The 18672-nt window shown below is 37.9% G+C and overlaps 1 pseudogene; it reads right to left on the bottom strand.

Moving 5' to 3' along the window:
* Window positions 1-15234: 15234 nt before the first annotated feature.
* On the bottom strand, window positions 15235-17638 carry LOC111545661 (annotated as a pseudogene).
* Window positions 17639-18672: the final 1034 nt, after the last annotated feature.

The raw sequence follows: 18672 nt of genomic DNA, 5'->3' as shown, positions 1-18672 counted from the left end.
CAGACCTGATTATTATGTGCCTGCCACCTCCATGGCACATGCTCCAGCATGTTCAGTAGACTAGGCATTCACTGTAGCTGCATGTATACACACACACCCACCAGACTTAACCTCTGTGCCCCACCCCCGAGACAGCTCCCTCATATGCCTTTAGAACTTGTGTCTCTGTGCATTACTGAATACATATCTGGATGTAGAACAACCACACACTTCACCCCACCTGCCCACAAAAGAAATTTTTTTCCTACCAAGGCCAATTTGTGAAGTTTGGAAGGGATAACTCCTTCTTCAAACTTGAAGACAACACAAGGCTATAAGGAACATGAAAAACCAGGAAAACATGGTACCACCATAGTCACCCAATAACTCTTCAGTAACCAAACCAAATAAATGGATATTTGTAAATTGCTGGGCAAATAAGTATAAATAATTGGTTTTTTTTTTATGTTTCTTTTTTTGTTTGTTTGTTTGTTTGTTTTATTATACTTTAAGTTCTAGGGTACATGTGCATAACGTGCAGGTTTGTTACATATGTATACTTGTGCCATGTTGGTGTGCTGCACCCATCAACTCGTCAGCACCCATCAATTCATCATTTATATCAGGTATAACTCCCCAATGCAATCCCTCCCCCCTCCCCCCTCCCCATGATAGGCCCCAGTGTGTGATGTTCCCCTTCCCGAGTCCAAGTGAGCTCATTGTTCATGAGATACCATCTCACACCAGTTAGAATGGCAATCATTAAAAAATCAGGAAACAACAGGTGTTGGAGAGGATGTGGAGAAATAGGAACACTTTTACACTGTTGGTGGGATTGTAAACTAGTTCAACCATTGTGGAAAACAGTATGGCGATTCCTCAAGGATCTAGAACTAGATGTACCATATGACCCAGCCATCCCACTACTGGGTATATACCCAAAGGATTATAAATAATTGTTTTAAAGAAACTCTGTGAGCAGTGAGAGAACACAGACAGACATCAAGTAAACCAGGAAAGCAATACATGAACAAAATAAGTTCTACAATGAAATAGAAATAATAAAAAAGAACTAAACAGAAATTCTGGAGCTGAAGAATACAGTGACAGAAATAAAAAAAATACAATATAAGGCTTCAACAGCAGACTTGATCAAACAGAAGAAAGAACAAGCAAATCTGAAGACATACATCATTTGAAAACATCTAGACAGAGGAGAGAAAAAAAGAATGAAAATGAGTAGAGAAAGTCTACAGGATATATGGAATATCAACAAGCAAATCAATGCATGCGTTGTGGGTGTTTCAAATAGAAAACAGACAGAAATGGGGCAGAAAGATTATTTAAAGAACTAATGCTGAAAACTTCCCAAATCATGAGAGGAAAATTAACATACAAGATTCATGAAGTTCAAAAGTATTTAAGTAAGATCAACTCAAAGAAGACTATACCAAGCCACATTATAAACAAATTGTCAAGAGTCAAAGAGAGAGAGTTTTAAAAATTATTATTATTATTATTATTGACTAAGTTATAATTATATGCATAATGTATGAGGCAAAATGTGAGGTTTTGATATATGTACACAATATGGCATGGTTAAACCAAGTAATTAACATTTCCATCACCTTATCTTTTTTTATAACAAAACATTTGAAATTTACTTTATTAGTTATTTTGAAATATACAACACATTATTATTCACGGTAGTCACCTGAGACTATACCTGAGATCTATTACCCTGATAGGCAATAGATCTCACAACCTATTTCTCCTATCTAAAACTTTGTACCCTTTGATCGTTTCCCACCCCACCTTAGACTGACTGGAGGCATAATAATTTAACTAATTAAAATCAGATTGCTGTTTTGGTTGTTGTCCTGCAAATATAACGGCATAAATATATGTTTTTCCTAAACCTGAATACAGTATGTCTCTTCTGGGTGTGCAATATTACTGACATGTCAAATGAATTAAAATTTTCTGAGGTGGCATGGGTTATAAATTTGCTATATTGATTAATTTAGTAGCTACCAATTTTTTCTTTTTTAGTCTGTATTGTTTTGAAGTTTGAATGTGACTTTGAATGGATCTAAATTTAAAGGAATATAGAACCAAAATTTAGAAAAGGTTTTCCCTCCTATCTGAACTTGATTTTTACATGGTTTAAACTTTCTTAAGTTACAGATAACTCTCAAGTTCATCTATTCACCTATCTCATCGTAAAGATGAAGAAACTGCAACGGGAGGTCAAAAACTCCTGTGGAATTACAAAGCACTTTTGTGATAGCAGATTTCTGGCTTCTGGCCTTCACTTTCATTAAAATATGATCCTTTTTTATTCCTGTGTCTCCAGGTTATTCAACTTTTTTGTTGTTGTTAAAATTCTTGAATGTATTTTTTTTTCTTTTTGCCTTTGATTTAGCCCCAACACACATTTTCTCCACAAGAATTTAACTCTGTTTCTTTGGGAATATAGCATCTTACGTGGGGTAAGACCAGGTCCTTTGCCATAAAACAGATTTACATTTAAATCCTAGTTCTACCACTTACTCACTATGTAATTTGGGGCAAAATATGTTTCATAGTTTTACTGTTTTCAAGATAATAATAATGACATAGGGACTTTGTTTTCTCTGAAAAAAAGGAGGTGTTACATCAATTGATTAATGGTAAGAAAACAGTAAACTTTCTACAAAAATGAAGATGATTATCAGATATTATGTTAAAGAAGTTAAAGAAATTAAACATTTTACATAATGTCTTCAAGAAGAGTTTTTGTAAGCAAAACTTCTACAAAATTTAAACTAAAAAAATACTCTCTTTCTTGAAAAAGTAATAATTGAATCACATACACATAAAAGGAATATGAATTTGGAAGCCAAGAGTAGAATGTTTTTAAAATTAAGAAGGATTCATTTGGAAAAGCTTTGTGAAGGATATGAGTTGAAAACCAGGTTTTGAGGGAAAGTGCAACAAGATTTGGCAGCCTAAAGGGTGAAGGATATTTTAGATGCAGTAATAAGGGAAATAGCTTAAAATGTTGACAAGGGTATGGATATAGCAGTTTTTTTTTTTTTTTTTTTTTTTTTTTTAAGGAGCAATTTGTCACTGTATGGTACCTCTTGCAAAATCTGTTTGTAAATTCATTTATACTTTCCAAAATTGAAGTGAAACTGTTAAGAGTAAAAAAGTACAGACACTATAAAAACAAGAAAGACAAGAATTAAGTTTTTTAAAAAAAGAGTTAAGAGTGGAGATATTTTAATTCCAAATTTTCTGCCACAAAATATCTATTCTGTCCAAAGACTGCTGAGGTGAGAAGCTTTGTTACTTTATGATCAACACACTTTCTTTTCTTCTCCAGCTTAGTTATTGGTCCCTCCTTTTATTTTCCTTCTTGCTAATAAACATTTGTGTTCCAAATTTTAACCCTTACTACATGGTAGAGATTTGGGGTTGAAAAGGCAATGTATATAACTTCCTTTAAATTCTAGTCACGAGAGGCCACCAGTGTTTAACCTGGACATTGTCAATTAGCTAAATTGTGAAGTAAGTGCACAACAAAGACATAGCCAGTTGAAACGTGTAAGCAAATATAATGAGAAGTTCAGTATTCTCTTCTGATGCTCGAGTGGCTGGTCTTCCTATGGGCAGTCTTCTCTCTTCCGTCATCAGTGAAAACATGTGAGGTCAACAACTACAAAGCAGTATCTGCATTTCCCTTTAGTTGATTTTAATAAAAGTCAAGCCATGGTCCAAAAAGAGGTGTGTGCTCACTGGTAGAAATATAATTCATTTTGTGAAGAGCAATGTGGAAGACAAAGATATAAGTCTGGGAAAGTTAAGAATTTCCAGTGCCAACAGTATAAAAAGCGGGAGATAAAAACTCACTGCACACTAGAAAAGACCAGCATCTTCAGTAGTAACATTCTTGAGTCCTTACTATGCAGAGGAAGCTCTTCTCAATGCCAGATATAAAAATCTAAAACGTATCTCTGAGCCTTTATGGGGAGATAAGACAAGAGAAATGTGAATAGGAACAAAAAAACAAAAAGTCAAACAAAGAAACACCAAACAGAGAAATCTTTTGGGAAAGTATTTGCCTTTCTTTGTCTCTTCTCAACCAGGGAACATTCTGTAAAGGTAAACTGAGGCTGGAGCTGAACCAGGAACGAAGACACAAGGCAAATGGCAGTGAGAATAGCCTTTTATTAGGGCTTGCCTGCGAGGTTCCTCGGTCCAAAGGTGTGGGCGGAGGAAGTCTCGCTGAGGGAGGAGGGTAGGGGCTTTTTATAGCCCGAGAGGTAGGGGAGCTGGTTGTGCAAACAGGGCCTGGGGAGTCTTGAAACTACTAGGGCAGGAGTTGAGTAAGGGTCATGAGGAAGGGGTCTTTGAAAACTGTCAACCGAAACTGCTGTTTACGAACGTGTGGAATGCAGGTGAGCTGCAGGTCATGGGGGAGTGTGGTTGCCCAGCCCGAACTCTGACACATGTAAGTCTGCGGGTGTGTACAAGGGTGAAGGGAGTCTTTAACAAAAGGCCTGTTACGCCGGGTAACACCGCCATGTTGGGTCTAGATTCCTGCCTAACACATTCCTTTTCCTCTGCAGAATTCATTTGATTTGATCTATTGAAAAGGACAGAGCTGATTGAAACGAGAGTTTAATTGTGTCCCTAGAAAGACCTTTCGATCTTTGGCTGCTCCAGGTCTGCTTCAGAACACTCTGTTCTTTCTGTCCTCATTTCTCACCGCATTTCTTTATCCCAAAGGGTCAAGTACCAAAAGTAATTTTAAAATAGATGAGTGCAAGTGTTCTGGGACCAAACTGAGGTTCGGACTGCTGTTTCTCATGACCAGTAACAAGATGCAGATGAAAAGAGTTTTTATTTCTGTAACTGGTTACAGGGAGAAGGCCTGAAAAATACCACCAGACAAACTCACAATTACAAAGTCTTCCAGAGCTTATATACTTTCCAAGCTATATGACTACGTGTAAGCCTGCGTTCATCTAAAGACAGAAGTGATTAACTTCTTTTAATCTATAACTAAGATCTGATTCCTGAAGACTTTCCTCTGGAGCCTCAGTAAATTTACTTAATCTAAATGGGTTCAGGTGATGGAGTGATTGCCTTTCTCTTGTCTCCTGCTAAATCACGGAGGCCTGGGGAGTTTCTTCAGATCCCTAATGAAACTTGTTTACTCCCAGATGGGTCCTGTTAAGAATTAATTCATTATTTTGTCATGCTTTAAGGCCCAGGAAAGGCCTAGGCAAAATGCTTGGTGGGCTTTTGTTATATTCCAGCCTTTGCACGAGGGCACTGGCTTTCAGCTTTTAGTATTTAACTTAACCACTTAGTCAGTACTGAGACAGTTGTTATGGAGGCCTGTGTGAAACCTGGCCTGCCACACAAGATTAGGGGAAAAAATGGATTCAACCAACGGATTGTGTCTTCTCCCTAAGAAATCACTTTTGCAATGAAGAACCAGAAAGAAGCCTTTTTAAAATCACAATTTGAGGTGAGAAGTGATTCCATTTAACTCTGAATTGAATGAACTCTGACATGTTTGTACTGCATTTTCCAACAATTTGGGATAAAATTTAATACTTCTAAAAAATCCTAACAGTGCATCGCTACTACTACATTCCCTTGCTTTTTAACACCAATTCCACTGCTTTAGGTTGCTAAGAGATCAAGTTCTAGGTTAAAAATTAGAAAACCAGGCTTCTGTTTGCATGTCTGTTACTGACTGTGTAGGACTTGGTAGAAATTCTGCACATCCATTTGTTCAGAAAAATCATTTTTTAAACAACTTCACTGCTAAAGAATCAAATATAAGAACCTGTTGTCGAGCATGAAATTAAGGAAAATTACTAGTAAGAAAAGAAAAAAAATTGATTTGGAAAATTTTAAAATTATTTTATTTATAGAACTGTGAGCCATAGATCCCAAAGCCTTCCTCTGTGGTTTTGTTTAATAGCCTTGTCAAGATATAACACACATATTACACAGTCTCTCCATACACCCTAGCCCTAGGCAACTACAATCTATGTTCTGTCTCTGTAGATTTGCCTTTTGGACATTTCATATTAGAATTGTTACAGGAAAGGGGTGCCCATCCAGACCCCAAGAGAGAGTTCTCATGCAAGAAAAAAATCAGGGAGAGTTCATAGAGTAAAGTGAAAGCAAGCTTATTAAGAAAGTAAAGGAATAAAAGAATGGCTACTCCATAGAGCAGCCCCGAGAGCTGCTGGTTGCCCATTTTTTTATGGTTATTTCTTGATTATATGTTAAACAAGGGGTGGATTATTCATGCCTCCCCTTTTTAGATTGTATAGGGTAACTTCCTGATGTTGCCAGGGCATTTGTAAACTGTCATGGTGCTGGTGGGAGTGAAGCAGTGAGGACGACCAGCGGTCACTCTCGTCGCCATTTTGGTTTTGATGGGATTTGGTCAACTTCCTTACTGCAACCTGTTTTATCAGCAAGGTCTTTATGACCTGTATCTTGTACCAACCTCCTGTCTCATTCTGTGACTTAGAATGCCTTAAATGTTTGGAAATGCAGACCAGTAGGTCTCAGCTTCATTTTACCCAGCCCCTATTCAAGATGAAGTTGCTCTGGTTCAAATGCCTCTGACAGAGTAATATAATATATAGTCCCTTGTGATTGACTTATTTTACATGGCATAATGTTTTCAAAGTTCACACATACTTTAGCATGTACCTACTTCTTTTTATCATTGAATAATATTCCATTCTATTAATATTTATTGTCTATTCATCCATGAGTTGTCATACATTTGGGTTGTTTCCACCTTCAGCTATTATGAATAATGCCACTGTGAACATTGGTTTGCAAGCTTTTGTGTGAATATATGTGTTAATTTTTCTTGGGCAAATACCCAGCAGTGGAATTTCTAGATAATGTGTAAATTTGTTTAAATATGTGAATAACTGCCAGACTGTTTTTCAAAGTGGCTGTACCATTTTATACCCTCAGCACATTCTCTCCAACCAATAGAGCACATTCTCTCCAACCAATAGAGATATTATCTATCTCTCTCTCTTTTTTTTCACTATAGGCATTCTGGTAGGTGTGAAGTGGTATCACATGACATATTGGGTTTGCATTTCCCTAATGATGAATGATGTTGAGCATTTTGTAATGTCTTTATTGGCCATTTGTATATCTTATTTGGAGAAATATCCATTCAGATTTAAATTCAGTTATTTGCCATTTTATTTTTGAGTTGTGACAGTTACTTTGATTTTTCCCAAGCTTCCAAGTCCTGTAACTCCTGGCACAGGACTGATTTTACCTGATTATGCAAAGTATCCACTTGTTCCCAGCAAGCCTTCTCCTGGCTATCCATTCTAAAGCACGAGTTCCTTGATTTGTATAAAAGGTCTCCATGGTAAATTTAAGCTGGGGATTCAGACTAAGCAAAATTTTTTTCCAGAAATGAATGAACCCACTTTGCATTGTCAGAAAATAAAAACTATGCATCATTTTCAGCAGATGCCAGAGAACTTGGAGATGATTAATTTACTGCCCCAAAGAGCTTTAAATTATTCAACTACAGGGCATTTTGTTAGTTTCAAATGAGATTTGGTTTATTGTCTATGTAAATGCCTCTTTTTCCATATATTTTAATCTCTATGTCATCCCAGTTTCTTTCAGAAACAGGAATAACAAATCTTTGGGGAAATAAATACAGGAAAAATGTGAAAATGGTACTAACAAATTTTTATCTACCAGAAAATTTACTTTTTAATCTTTTCATGTCATAGAAAATGATCAGTGTCTCTGGGAATAAAGTCTAAGGCTACACGTGGTATATCAGATTGTAAAGGTACAATTGTATTCACCAACAACTTATAAATTTTTATCTACCAAAAAATTTACTTTTTAATCTTTTCATGCCATAGAAAATGATGAGTCTCTCTGGGAATAAAGCCTAAAGCTACATGTGGTATATCAAATTGTAAAGGTACAATTGTCTTCACCAACAAAAAGGAAGTCATAAAGTCTTTCTAGATGAAAGAAGGTAAAGAATAGAATGAATTTTTGAGTTAATGAAAGTTACAGTAATTTCCATCATTTACAGTGACCTGGGGCTGCATCTTTCCCCATTACCTGCCAGAGCCTTTTGTTGTGTGGCAGTATCATGTAGTATCCGTTCTTCTCCTACACTGTAGATAAGGCCTAGATGAGACTTTAGATTAGATTCATATTTTTGGGGGGGGTGGAGGAATGGGTTAGATACAGCCTCTCCCTTTTAACAGTCACCTGTCTCATATTATCTCTTCCAGTTCCCATATTCTTCACCAGGTTACTTTTAATCAAGTATACATTTATCAAGTTACTCCTCAGCCCTCTCAGAAATATTCACATAACATTATAAAAGCAGAAAAAGCTTTCATAACTGAGAGAATGCATTTCTCATACTATGTTAGCATTCTTCTAGGGAAATTTCTGTTGGTTTGTTGAACATTTTTTCCCATTTTTTTTGAAGATGGTAGCAGGTATTCTTCATAGTCCCACTCGAAAGAAAAAAATATTCAAAATTGGCTTGCATACATAGTTTTTTCATAGCTTACCTTTTTTTTTTTAATTAAAACTGAGGCTCAATTTGACAACTCACCTAATTAATCCCCCAATCATTAGTTTTGATGAAAAAGCCAGTTTTACATTCCATAGGAAATTTACCATCATGGATAAATTATGAAAAGAATATGTCAAATGCTTTAGGGGATTTTAAAAAGAGAATAATAAAAAACTTTTTTTAAACAATAAAAGCATCTCAGTAAAAATGCAAATAACCTCCTAGCACAATTACTTTGAAAAAAACCCACACAAATTTTAGTGTTTAATTATTTGTTTAAATATGAGTCATGATACTATACAGTAAAAATGCAAATAACCTCCTAGCACAATTACTTTGAAAAAAATCCACACAAATTTTAGTGTTTAATTATTTGTTTAAATATGAGTCATGATACTATACATATAAAAGTTTTGCAGGCAGTAACTTTGGTTAGTTTTCTAATGTTTAATATGAACTGTATATTTCTGGCCCTGAGACAAGTAAAAACACATGATAGCAGCTGTGATTAAGATAATTTCTTACTTCTGTAGCTTGTCTCCTGGTATCTTGGAAAACTCGGTAGGCAGCTGACCAATCTGCTATTCTCTATGCATTAATTTTGTAAGAAAGGGACTCTAAGACAGATTCTCCATGGACTGTAAACTTTAAGAGGGACTTTCTTCACATTAATTTAATTTCCTGGTTGTAGATTTATTATTTTTTGATGGGTGGGTTTCTGGCCTTTTCAAATCCTGAAAATCATTTTGCCTATAACTAGAGTCGTTAGAATGTTGATTACAGACACAAAAAATTAAAAATTAAACCAGAAATATAATCAAACTAGTATTTTTTTAGAGACAAATCTCATGTAATAAGCTTTTAGTTACAAGGAACAGAAAGTTCAACCCAGAATGGCATGAGGAAAAGGGGAATCATTGGTTTAGTGTAGACTCCAGAGCTATATGCATCTTCATTTATATCAAGTGGGAACTCAAAAGAAAGTTCAGTTCCCTAAAAATTTCAATATATAGATTTGAAGCTCTTCAGCGATGATGAGTCAGACCCAATCATGTGACCAAACCTGAAGCACCTGGTATCTGAGGTTTGAAAAAATGTAATTGGATTAAGCTCATGAGATCACTCTCAGAAGCTGGACATAGAATCAGACTTTATCTATGTCAGTTTCAATGCTTTTGGCTACATGTAATAGAAACTCAACCTCAAATTAGCTTAATATCTTATTTATTATCTTGTTATTTATCTTCCTTGTTATTATCTTGTTATTTATCTTCCTATCATCTTTAGAGGTTATCATCGTAGATGTTAACATCTACAGATAGACGTTAAGATAATAACCTCTAAGGATAATAGGAAGTTTAGAGAGATTACAGTTTCCAAGCATAGTGAAATAGGATTCCAGCTTGTCTGCAATTTCCTTGGTCTTGGTTTCCTTCATGCATAGTAAAGTGTTCTACCATGAATCACCAGGTAAATAGGGCAAACAATTTTAGTGAGAAAAATAAAAGACACCCACAGTTATTTAATGCCCAGTTTTTACCTGTCTCTGTACCAGGCAAATACATGCAATACCTGACCCTCCCAATTATACCCACAGAGAAAGCAAGACATTGAGAGGTTTGGTAGTATGCCCATACTTGCATGTCTGTGCACCAAGAAGCAAGAAGCCAAAGACAGATGCTTCTGACTACAAAGACCATTCTCACTTTACCATACCATGCAACAACTTGGACTATCAGATACGTATATATATAGAACCTAAGCTATTACTAATTGAGAATATCATTTTGCAAAAATACAAAGTACATAAACCCAATTAAAGACAAGGACATGGGGAAAGCATGTCTTTTTATATAGACTGAGGAACATGTGACATCCTTTTCTCTTCTACTGGGTGTTCCAAGGGCAGTGTGCAGTCTGAGTTTCTAAGGAAGCAGTTTAGAAAATGCTCCACTGCTTGCATTTTCACAAAATAGACATATAAACTACAAGGTAGTAAATAAACTGTAATCCTGCAGACAAATTCTGCTTTCTGCATTCTTCACTTTTTTCTCTAATTTGTTTGGCTAATATCTGACATAAACTTGTGATTGAACGTAATATATATGTATCACACAGGGTCCTCTTGTGTGAAATGCACATTATTTGTAGGGTTGAGCTATGCATGTATATTTCTTATAAATCAAGTATGTCAGTAGTCTCATTCCATTTCATTAATAAGACATTCAGCTCTTCTGACCAGGGCAAAGGGTTTTTCATAAAACTAATCTGTAGCTATAATCCAGTAACATTTTTACTTCTCAAATGCTGTAAACAATTTATCACTTCAGAGTCTCTTATTAAAATTCAAGAATTCTAGGTTTCTTTTTTTTTTTCTTTTCCATAGGTTATTGGGGCACAGGTGGTGTTTGGTTACATGAGTAAGCTCTTTAGTGGAGTAAGTTATTTAGCGGTGATTTGTGAGATTTTGGTGCACCCATCACCCAAGCAATATACACTGCACCCTATTTGTAGTCTTTTATCCCTCAACCCTCCCCCCATCCCCTGAAGTCCCCAAAGTCCATTGTATTATCTTTATGCCTCTGTGTCCTCATAGCTTAGCTCCCACGTGTCAGTGAGAACATACAGTGTTTGGTTTTCCATTCCTGAGTAACTTCACTTAGAATAGTCTCCATTCTCATCCAGGTCACTGCAAATGTTCTTGACTGTGGAGAATTCCCTCAGACACTAAGCCTGACAACAAATATCTCTATGGCTACAATGTGTCAGGGTAAAAATAATTGCATGTTTAGAACAAGCATCCTGGAAACTTTCCACAGGGCTCATCTTGTTAAAGAAACTACTTCAACTGAGTTTTGAAAACCAGCACCTGATTGAAACAAGAAAAAGAATGTTCCCTTTTGGAGGTGCCTTTTTCTTTGCCTTTGGTCTATGAGCATTTTGTTCACTAAAAGCAACATACAATATTCAGATTTTCTGCTGAACCTGTTAATACACAGTTCATACATTTTCCCAGTTCTCCAGGTTTTGTTTTCAAATGTAGTAAAAAGCTACTCTCACTCAACCATTTGATATTTTCAAATGTTGCGGTGAAATATCAGGGCTTGCATCTTGAAGGACAAATCTCTCCCTTTTAATTCCTCTGTAACTGACATACAGGATTTTGTCTCATCACCTCGTATTTAAATCCATTCTTTGGACCTAATAAAGACCTATGGATGCATCAGGGCCACTGATAGGTCAGGAAGCATCTGGGGCTTCTCTTGTTAAATTATCCTATCAGACCATATATGCCTCCTTCAAGTTTCAGGGTCTATCAAACTGGATTCTATCTTTTCTGACTCTTTTCAGTAGTTGAAAAGGTGAAGTGAATAAATAGGAAGGATTAGGAGGAGAATGAGATGGAGACAAAACAGAAGGTGCTTACAGAAAAGATATCTGACGTATCTTCTCCCCTCAGGTGTAGATGTAAATTGGAGGCGAACAAGGCCAGGTAAGTAATTGAGGCAGAATGGTGGCCCAGCTACTCTTTGATAAGTAGCCACTTCTTGCCTGCCTGCCTATAGCTCTTAGTAAAAGATGTTTTGCTTTCACCTTGAAGAATGTGCTGATATAACATCTCTATGAATAATGAGCTGGACATGTGAGAAATCATCCATAGTAAGGGACATTCCATAGCCACCAGGCTGTGATGGATGTAAAGGATTGATTCCCAACGATTGTCCTTTATGAAAACCTCATAAACCTGCTTGTTTGTTGTTGTGTTTATTTGCTTTTGTTTTTGTTTGCTTGAGGTGTTCATTTTGGGGGGAAATTTTATCTGCTCAGAAATAGCAAAAGAGAAGCCATTGAACTCAGCTAAATCACATTTTTCATGTGTTTTAAAATTGTTACGTCACAGTGCTTTTAGTTAGAACATGTGCTCTCAAGTTAGTTACAGACCCCCCCACCATTTCCTACCAGTATATACCAGCAACTCCTCACATTCCCATTACCTTCTTGGCCACTGAAAGCATTTAGGGTTCCCCTTCCTGCCTCAGTTAGGTCAAGGCACTCTTTTTCCAGAATCTAATGTTTTATATGAAACTATCTTATCCTAAATCCTCCAAAACCATTGATTCACGAATGATTCCTCCTTTTATGAGTGCATTCATTCAACACCGTTGAGCTTGCTTTGTGTCAGGCACACTCTGCTACATCTTGAGAAGATACCAGTGTGTTTGAGACATTGTCCTTATTTGTAGAAGTTTAGAATTTAGTACGGGAAGCAAACATGTTTGTCTCCAGAATAAACATTTCATAATTGAAGGGTCATCAATGGATAGGGAGAGGGAGAGTGGGTAGAATTCACTAAGAAGTGACTGGTGCCTGAAGAACCCATGTATATTGTTGAAATTTTAATTTGTTGTAGAGAATGGAACAACCACATAATAAGACAAGGCTTGACCTCACTCCTTCCCCATAGCCTCAATCAGTGACAGGTGAAAATTATAATTTAATTGAACATCGCCTAGGAGGGTAGATAACGGTATAAAACTTAACCATGCTATCTACTATCTCTTAATTTTCAGGATTTTATGTAACTTAATTTTCAAGATTAAACATCTTGAACCAAAATGCTGAAGGCTGAGCTGTATCTGAATATAAATTTCAGGTATTCTTTTCTCATCTAGGTATCTTGGTCAGCACTACCCAATAGAAATAGAGAGTCATGAATGTAATTTTCAGTTTCCTGGCAGCTACATTAAGTGGCTGGGTGCAGTGGCTCATGCCTGTAATCCCAGCACTTTGGGAGGCTGAGGCGGGTGGATCACCTGAGGTCAGGAGTTCAAGACCAGCCTGGCCGATACAGCAAAACGCCGTCTCTACTAAGAATACAAAAAATTAGCCAGACGTGGTGGCGGGTGCCTGTAATCCCAGCTACTTGGGAGGCTGAGGCAGGAGAATCTCTTGAACCCAGGAGGCAGAGATTACAGTGAGCAGAGATTGAGCCATTGCACTCCAGCCTGGACAGCAAGAGTGAAACTGCGCCTGAAAAAAAAAAAAAAAAAAAAAAATTTAAAAGCACAAGTAAAATTAACTTTAACAATATATTTAATTTTACCTAATATATTACAAAATTTATATCAACATTAAATTCTATGACAATAAGAAGATATGTACACTCTTTTTCATACAAAGTCTTTGCAATCTAGTGGGTATTTTACATTTATAACACGCTTTCATTTGGACTAGGCCCATTTCTAGTGTTCAGTGCTACATGTGGCTAGAAGAGCTGTTCTAAATGCTCTTAGAGTGTCTGCAAATATCTTGGAGCATGCATATGTGTTAGGTAAGTAAAATGTTAGACCTAAATAATTTAGCTACTTTATCCGTTTAATGTTCGGCATTTCGGAAGTAACGTATTTGCTAGCTGATTAATATTTTTACTCAAGTAGGAAATAGTTTCTAGTGGTTCCATCTTAATCATGGCCATTTAATTCATCATAAACTTATTTCAAGAAGAGGTTGCCATTTGCACAGTTACGGCAAACTCTTAAGCTGAGAAGAAATTTGATTTTTCTTGATTACATATAAGCATGTAAAATTTAGTATTTGGACTTAAAGAAAACCTTTTGGTATGATAGAATACCGAAATAGATTTCGTTTGATGAACTCTATCTTAATGCAGAGATATTGAAGTCTATTATGAAATTAGTCCCCATAAATTTCCTTTTTTCTTTCTTATTGTTATGATTATCAAATGCTGATTCATAAACTAAATGTCATAAAGATTTATTTAAGTTTGAGGACAAATCTTCACAGCCAATGATGAGTTTTTCATTACTGAATTTTATTTTTCTGGTCATGTACCTTCTGCCTTTACTAGTGTACTGTATGCTTGTTTTTACCACTGCACACTGCCTAAGTGTTCTGTAGCTCCCTTAATGAGAACTATGTTTTGAAGAGTTCCTTAAGGCTGTTTATTAAGATAGCACTTTGTTTCTTTATTTGTGCTCTGGACACATAAATATTAATAAATCTATTCAGTCAGTCACATATTTTTAGACCTCAGATGTGCCAGACATAGTTATCTTAACAAATTTATCTCTATCCCTATCTCCCTCTGATGCAATTTCACTTAGCCAACCTACTTAATGCAATTGCCTAAAGGGATTTCTACTAAGAAAAGAGTACCAAGGAGGAGACCAGATGTTTCACAATCAAGCTTACAGCGCAATTTTCTAGAAAGCAGCATATGCAAGGCTATAGGAAGTGATTTAAAAGTGTTAACTCATGTAATCCATTTAACCTCATTAATAAGGTTTAATTTCGTCACAACCTTATGAGAGGAAGAGTATTATTTCCCTCATTTTTACATATTAGGAAACTGATGGTCAGAGATGCTAAGTAACTTGCCCCACAGCAATAACTAGTAAGTGGAGTTGGGTCCTGGCATTCTGGCCCCAGAGGCTGTGCTCTCAGCTGCTGCCTCACAGCCCCTTTCGACTGATACATGCAAGAAAATCCACATGATTCCCAGCATGATTTTTGCTGAGCCCTTCCAAGGAGGCTGAAAGGAACAGAGGACACATCACTGCATGGAACACACAGGAAATATTTTGTTAGTTTCCAGATGGAGCAAAGGATAGAGTAAAAGCATTTCAGTAGAGCTCCACAGCTCTCCTCAGGGAGCCCACTCTGGCATCTGTGGCCCCCGAGTTGAGGTACTGACTATAGTCCCCCGGCCTCAGCAGGTACTGCCACCCCCCTGGCAGCTGGGCAGCTCGTAGAGGACCCAGGAGCCCTCCAGTACATTGAAGGAGTGGATCTCACTGAGGTGAAAGTGGTCGTGAAGACAGGAGCAGTCAGTGATCTCTACTATCTGGCCCCTATAATCCTCTGGGTCATAGATCCTGAGCCTGTGGGAGCTAGCCTGCGGATTCAGCAAACAGCAGATGAGGGAAAGTCAGAAAACCTGACCTCATGTCAGCAGGGACCCCTGGGGAATGGACTTTAAAAAAATCTTTGCTTTATCAAAGGTGACCAAACTAAAAGAAAGAGATGGCTAATACCAGGGGTGCTGTGTATACTTGGATAGGTTGTCTACTGTGAAGCTCAAGAGGGCGTCATTCCCCATTCATTTGGTACGAATGATGCTCCCTAGGGCTGTTGGTACAATCTACATGAACAGACACACTGGTCCTGCTCAGGACCACTTTCAAGTATTTTATGTATTTGTTTCATTCTCTCTTTTATAGATTTGTAGTGGTTTGGGGCTCTCCCTGGAGGACATACAAAATAATCAGATTTTAAACAAAAAGATAAATGTGTCCCTGGCAACAGGTATTATTTTGAATCTCAATAACATTAGAAGCTAGAGGGAGAGGAGGTTGAATTGCTTTTTCCCAAGCAAGGCATAAATTGGTGGCAGTTCAGGAAGGCAGTCCAGCCTGGGCAATCCCTTCATCTGTGCCTTCCTGCTTTAAGCCCGCTGCTCTAATGTGCTGAAAAGCAAGAGCCATCACAAAGACTAGGTTTCAGTTCTCAGCTCCAACATGTGCTCCTATAAATCAGTTTTAGGTAATAACCAAAAATGGAAGTTCAAGATCTTGAAAGAGGCCTGTACAGCATCAAAGAGTATAACATCTTTAGAAAAATAGAAAGTTAGGCTGTTCCTCCTGAACTATTCCTGCCTTTCTCTCTTGAGCATTTGTTTTTCCTTCATCTGCTTGTTTCTTTCCCTTGTCACAATGTTTCCTCTTCCATCACTAAAACCCTCTTTAGGAAGGATTCTCATAAGTAATTTCTCTTGTGGCATGAACAACTGCTAATAAGGTATTTTACATTGGTCAGCATTCCGTGTTTGCAGAGGACTGACATGTTGTTGCTTCATTCGTTCTTCACAACACTCTGGAACATGTGGAGCAACATTAAAGCCTTTTACCCTTTTACTGGAAAACTAAAGACTGGATCTTACAGTCTGTAATTAGAAGAGTTGGAACTTGAAATTAGAAATCTAAGTTTTTGGGCTCCTAATGCCAGACTGGGTCCCTATCAAGCTATTAAACCCTGTGAGGGGATTTCAGACTTCACAAAAATGGTTCATTTTCCCAGGACTCTGTCACAGTCAACTTTAGGGAATCCCTAACTGTGAAATTCCAGTCTGCTGGGGCTTCATTTGGGTAACAGGGGCCCCTGCAGGAGCTATTGGAATCTCATTGTTGGTTACTGGTTTGCCCAATCAGAAGGCAGGACTTCAGAGACCCTTGACGTTCATAATAATAGTTAATAATCGGGGGTGGGGATTGGCCCGTACCAGGTGCCCTCCTTTCACCCTCATTGCAACCTTAGAAAGGAAGTACTCTTATTAGTCCTAATTCATAGGTGAAGAGTACCAAGCTTAGGTACTCTTCAAGAAATAGCCGGGCACCTAGTTTAGGACCACCTGAGAGCAAGGAATTCTGTTGCTCATTCATCACCTGTGGCATAGACGCTCTGAGCGAATGCCACGCACAACTTATTCCCAGTAGAGGTGAGTTTGACTTGAGCAAAATAAAATACGAAGTCCAGTTAAAAGCACTGCATCACATACTTCTTCAATGGGAGGAAACCTTACAGATGTTAATGAAGGAAAAGAGAATATAGTTAGAGCTAGAAAAAAGAAGGCTGCCATCCCATCCCATCGCGTGTCCTGTGAATCATCCATGTGGATAACAGATGCGACTCGAGGTCACGGAAGGGACCCGGCGGGACTGCACTCACGTGGGGGATGAGGCGGCAGGAGCGGACCCGGTTGCTGAGGCCCATCCACTGCTGGTGGTCGGCATAGTAGCCACGGCGCAGGAAGTATTGGAGGCTCTAGTAGTTGGGCAGCTCATAGAGCATCCAGCAGCCGCTGTCTACGCGCACTGAGTTGCAGCGGCTCAAGTAGGGCTGCAGGTTGGGGTGGTCGCTGCAGCATTCATAGTGGCGGCCCTGGAAGCCCCGGTCCCCGAAGAGGGTGATCTGCAAGGCAAGGCGAGGGCTCACAAGCCTGCCCCTGCCCCAGTCTCCAGCCCCGGCCATGCGGGGAGCTCCCGGGTCAGGGCTCACCTTCTCCTTGGCTGGCTGGGCTGAGCGGGTGGGGCGGCATTGTCAGGTGTTGTTTGAAGATGAATTAAGGGATGATTGGTTTATTTTTAAAAATCATTAATGATTAATAGTTACTCATGTTGCTTTTTAAATTTCTTTCTTTTTTTTTATATATAGACAGCACAAATTTATTTAACTTAACTGATTCTTTTATTTATTACTTTTTAAACTTTTCTTTTAGATTCAGGGGTACATATGCAGGTTTCCTATATAGGTAAATTGGGTGTTAAAGGGGTTTGGGGTACAAATTATTTCATCACCTAGGTAATAAACGTAGGACCTAATACGTAGTTTTTCCACCCTTACCGACCTTCCACCCTCCCACCTCTGATAGATCCCAGTGTCTGTTGTTCCCTTTGTGTGTCCCTATGTACTCAATGTTTAGCTTCTTCTTTTTTTTTTTTTTTTTATTATACTTTAAGTTCTAGGGTACATATGCATAACGTGCAGGTTTGTTACATATGTATATCTGTGCCATGTTAGTGTGCTGCACCCATCAACTCGTCAGCACCCATCAATTCATCATTTATAACTCCCCAATGCAATCCCTCCCCCCTCCCCATGATAGGCCCCAGTGTGTGATGTTCCCCTTCCCGAGTCCAAGTGAGCTCATTGTTCAGTTCCCACCTATGAGTGAGAACATGCGGTGTTTGGTTTTCTCTTCTTGTGATAGTTTGCTAAGAATGATGGTTTCCAGCTGCATCCATGTCCCTACAAAGGACGCAAACTCATCGTTTTTTATGGCTGCATAGTATTCCATGGTGTATATGTGCCACATTTTCTTAATCCAGTCTGTCACTGATGGACATTTGGGTTGATTCCAAGTCTTTGCTATTGTGAATAGTGCCGCAATAAACATACGTGTGCATGTGTCTTTGTAGTAGCATAATTTATAATCCTTTGGGTATATACCCAGTAGTGGGATGGCTGGGTCATATGGTACATCTAGTTCTAGATCCTTGAGGAAT

Source organism: Piliocolobus tephrosceles, chromosome 11 (assembly GCF_002776525.5).
Source record: "Piliocolobus tephrosceles isolate RC106 chromosome 11, ASM277652v3, whole genome shotgun sequence".
Classification (NCBI taxonomy): Eukaryota; Metazoa; Chordata; class Mammalia; order Primates; family Cercopithecidae; genus Piliocolobus; species Piliocolobus tephrosceles.
The sequence above is the reverse complement of the archived record's forward strand: the minus strand, read 5'-3'. Positions and strand labels throughout refer to the sequence as shown.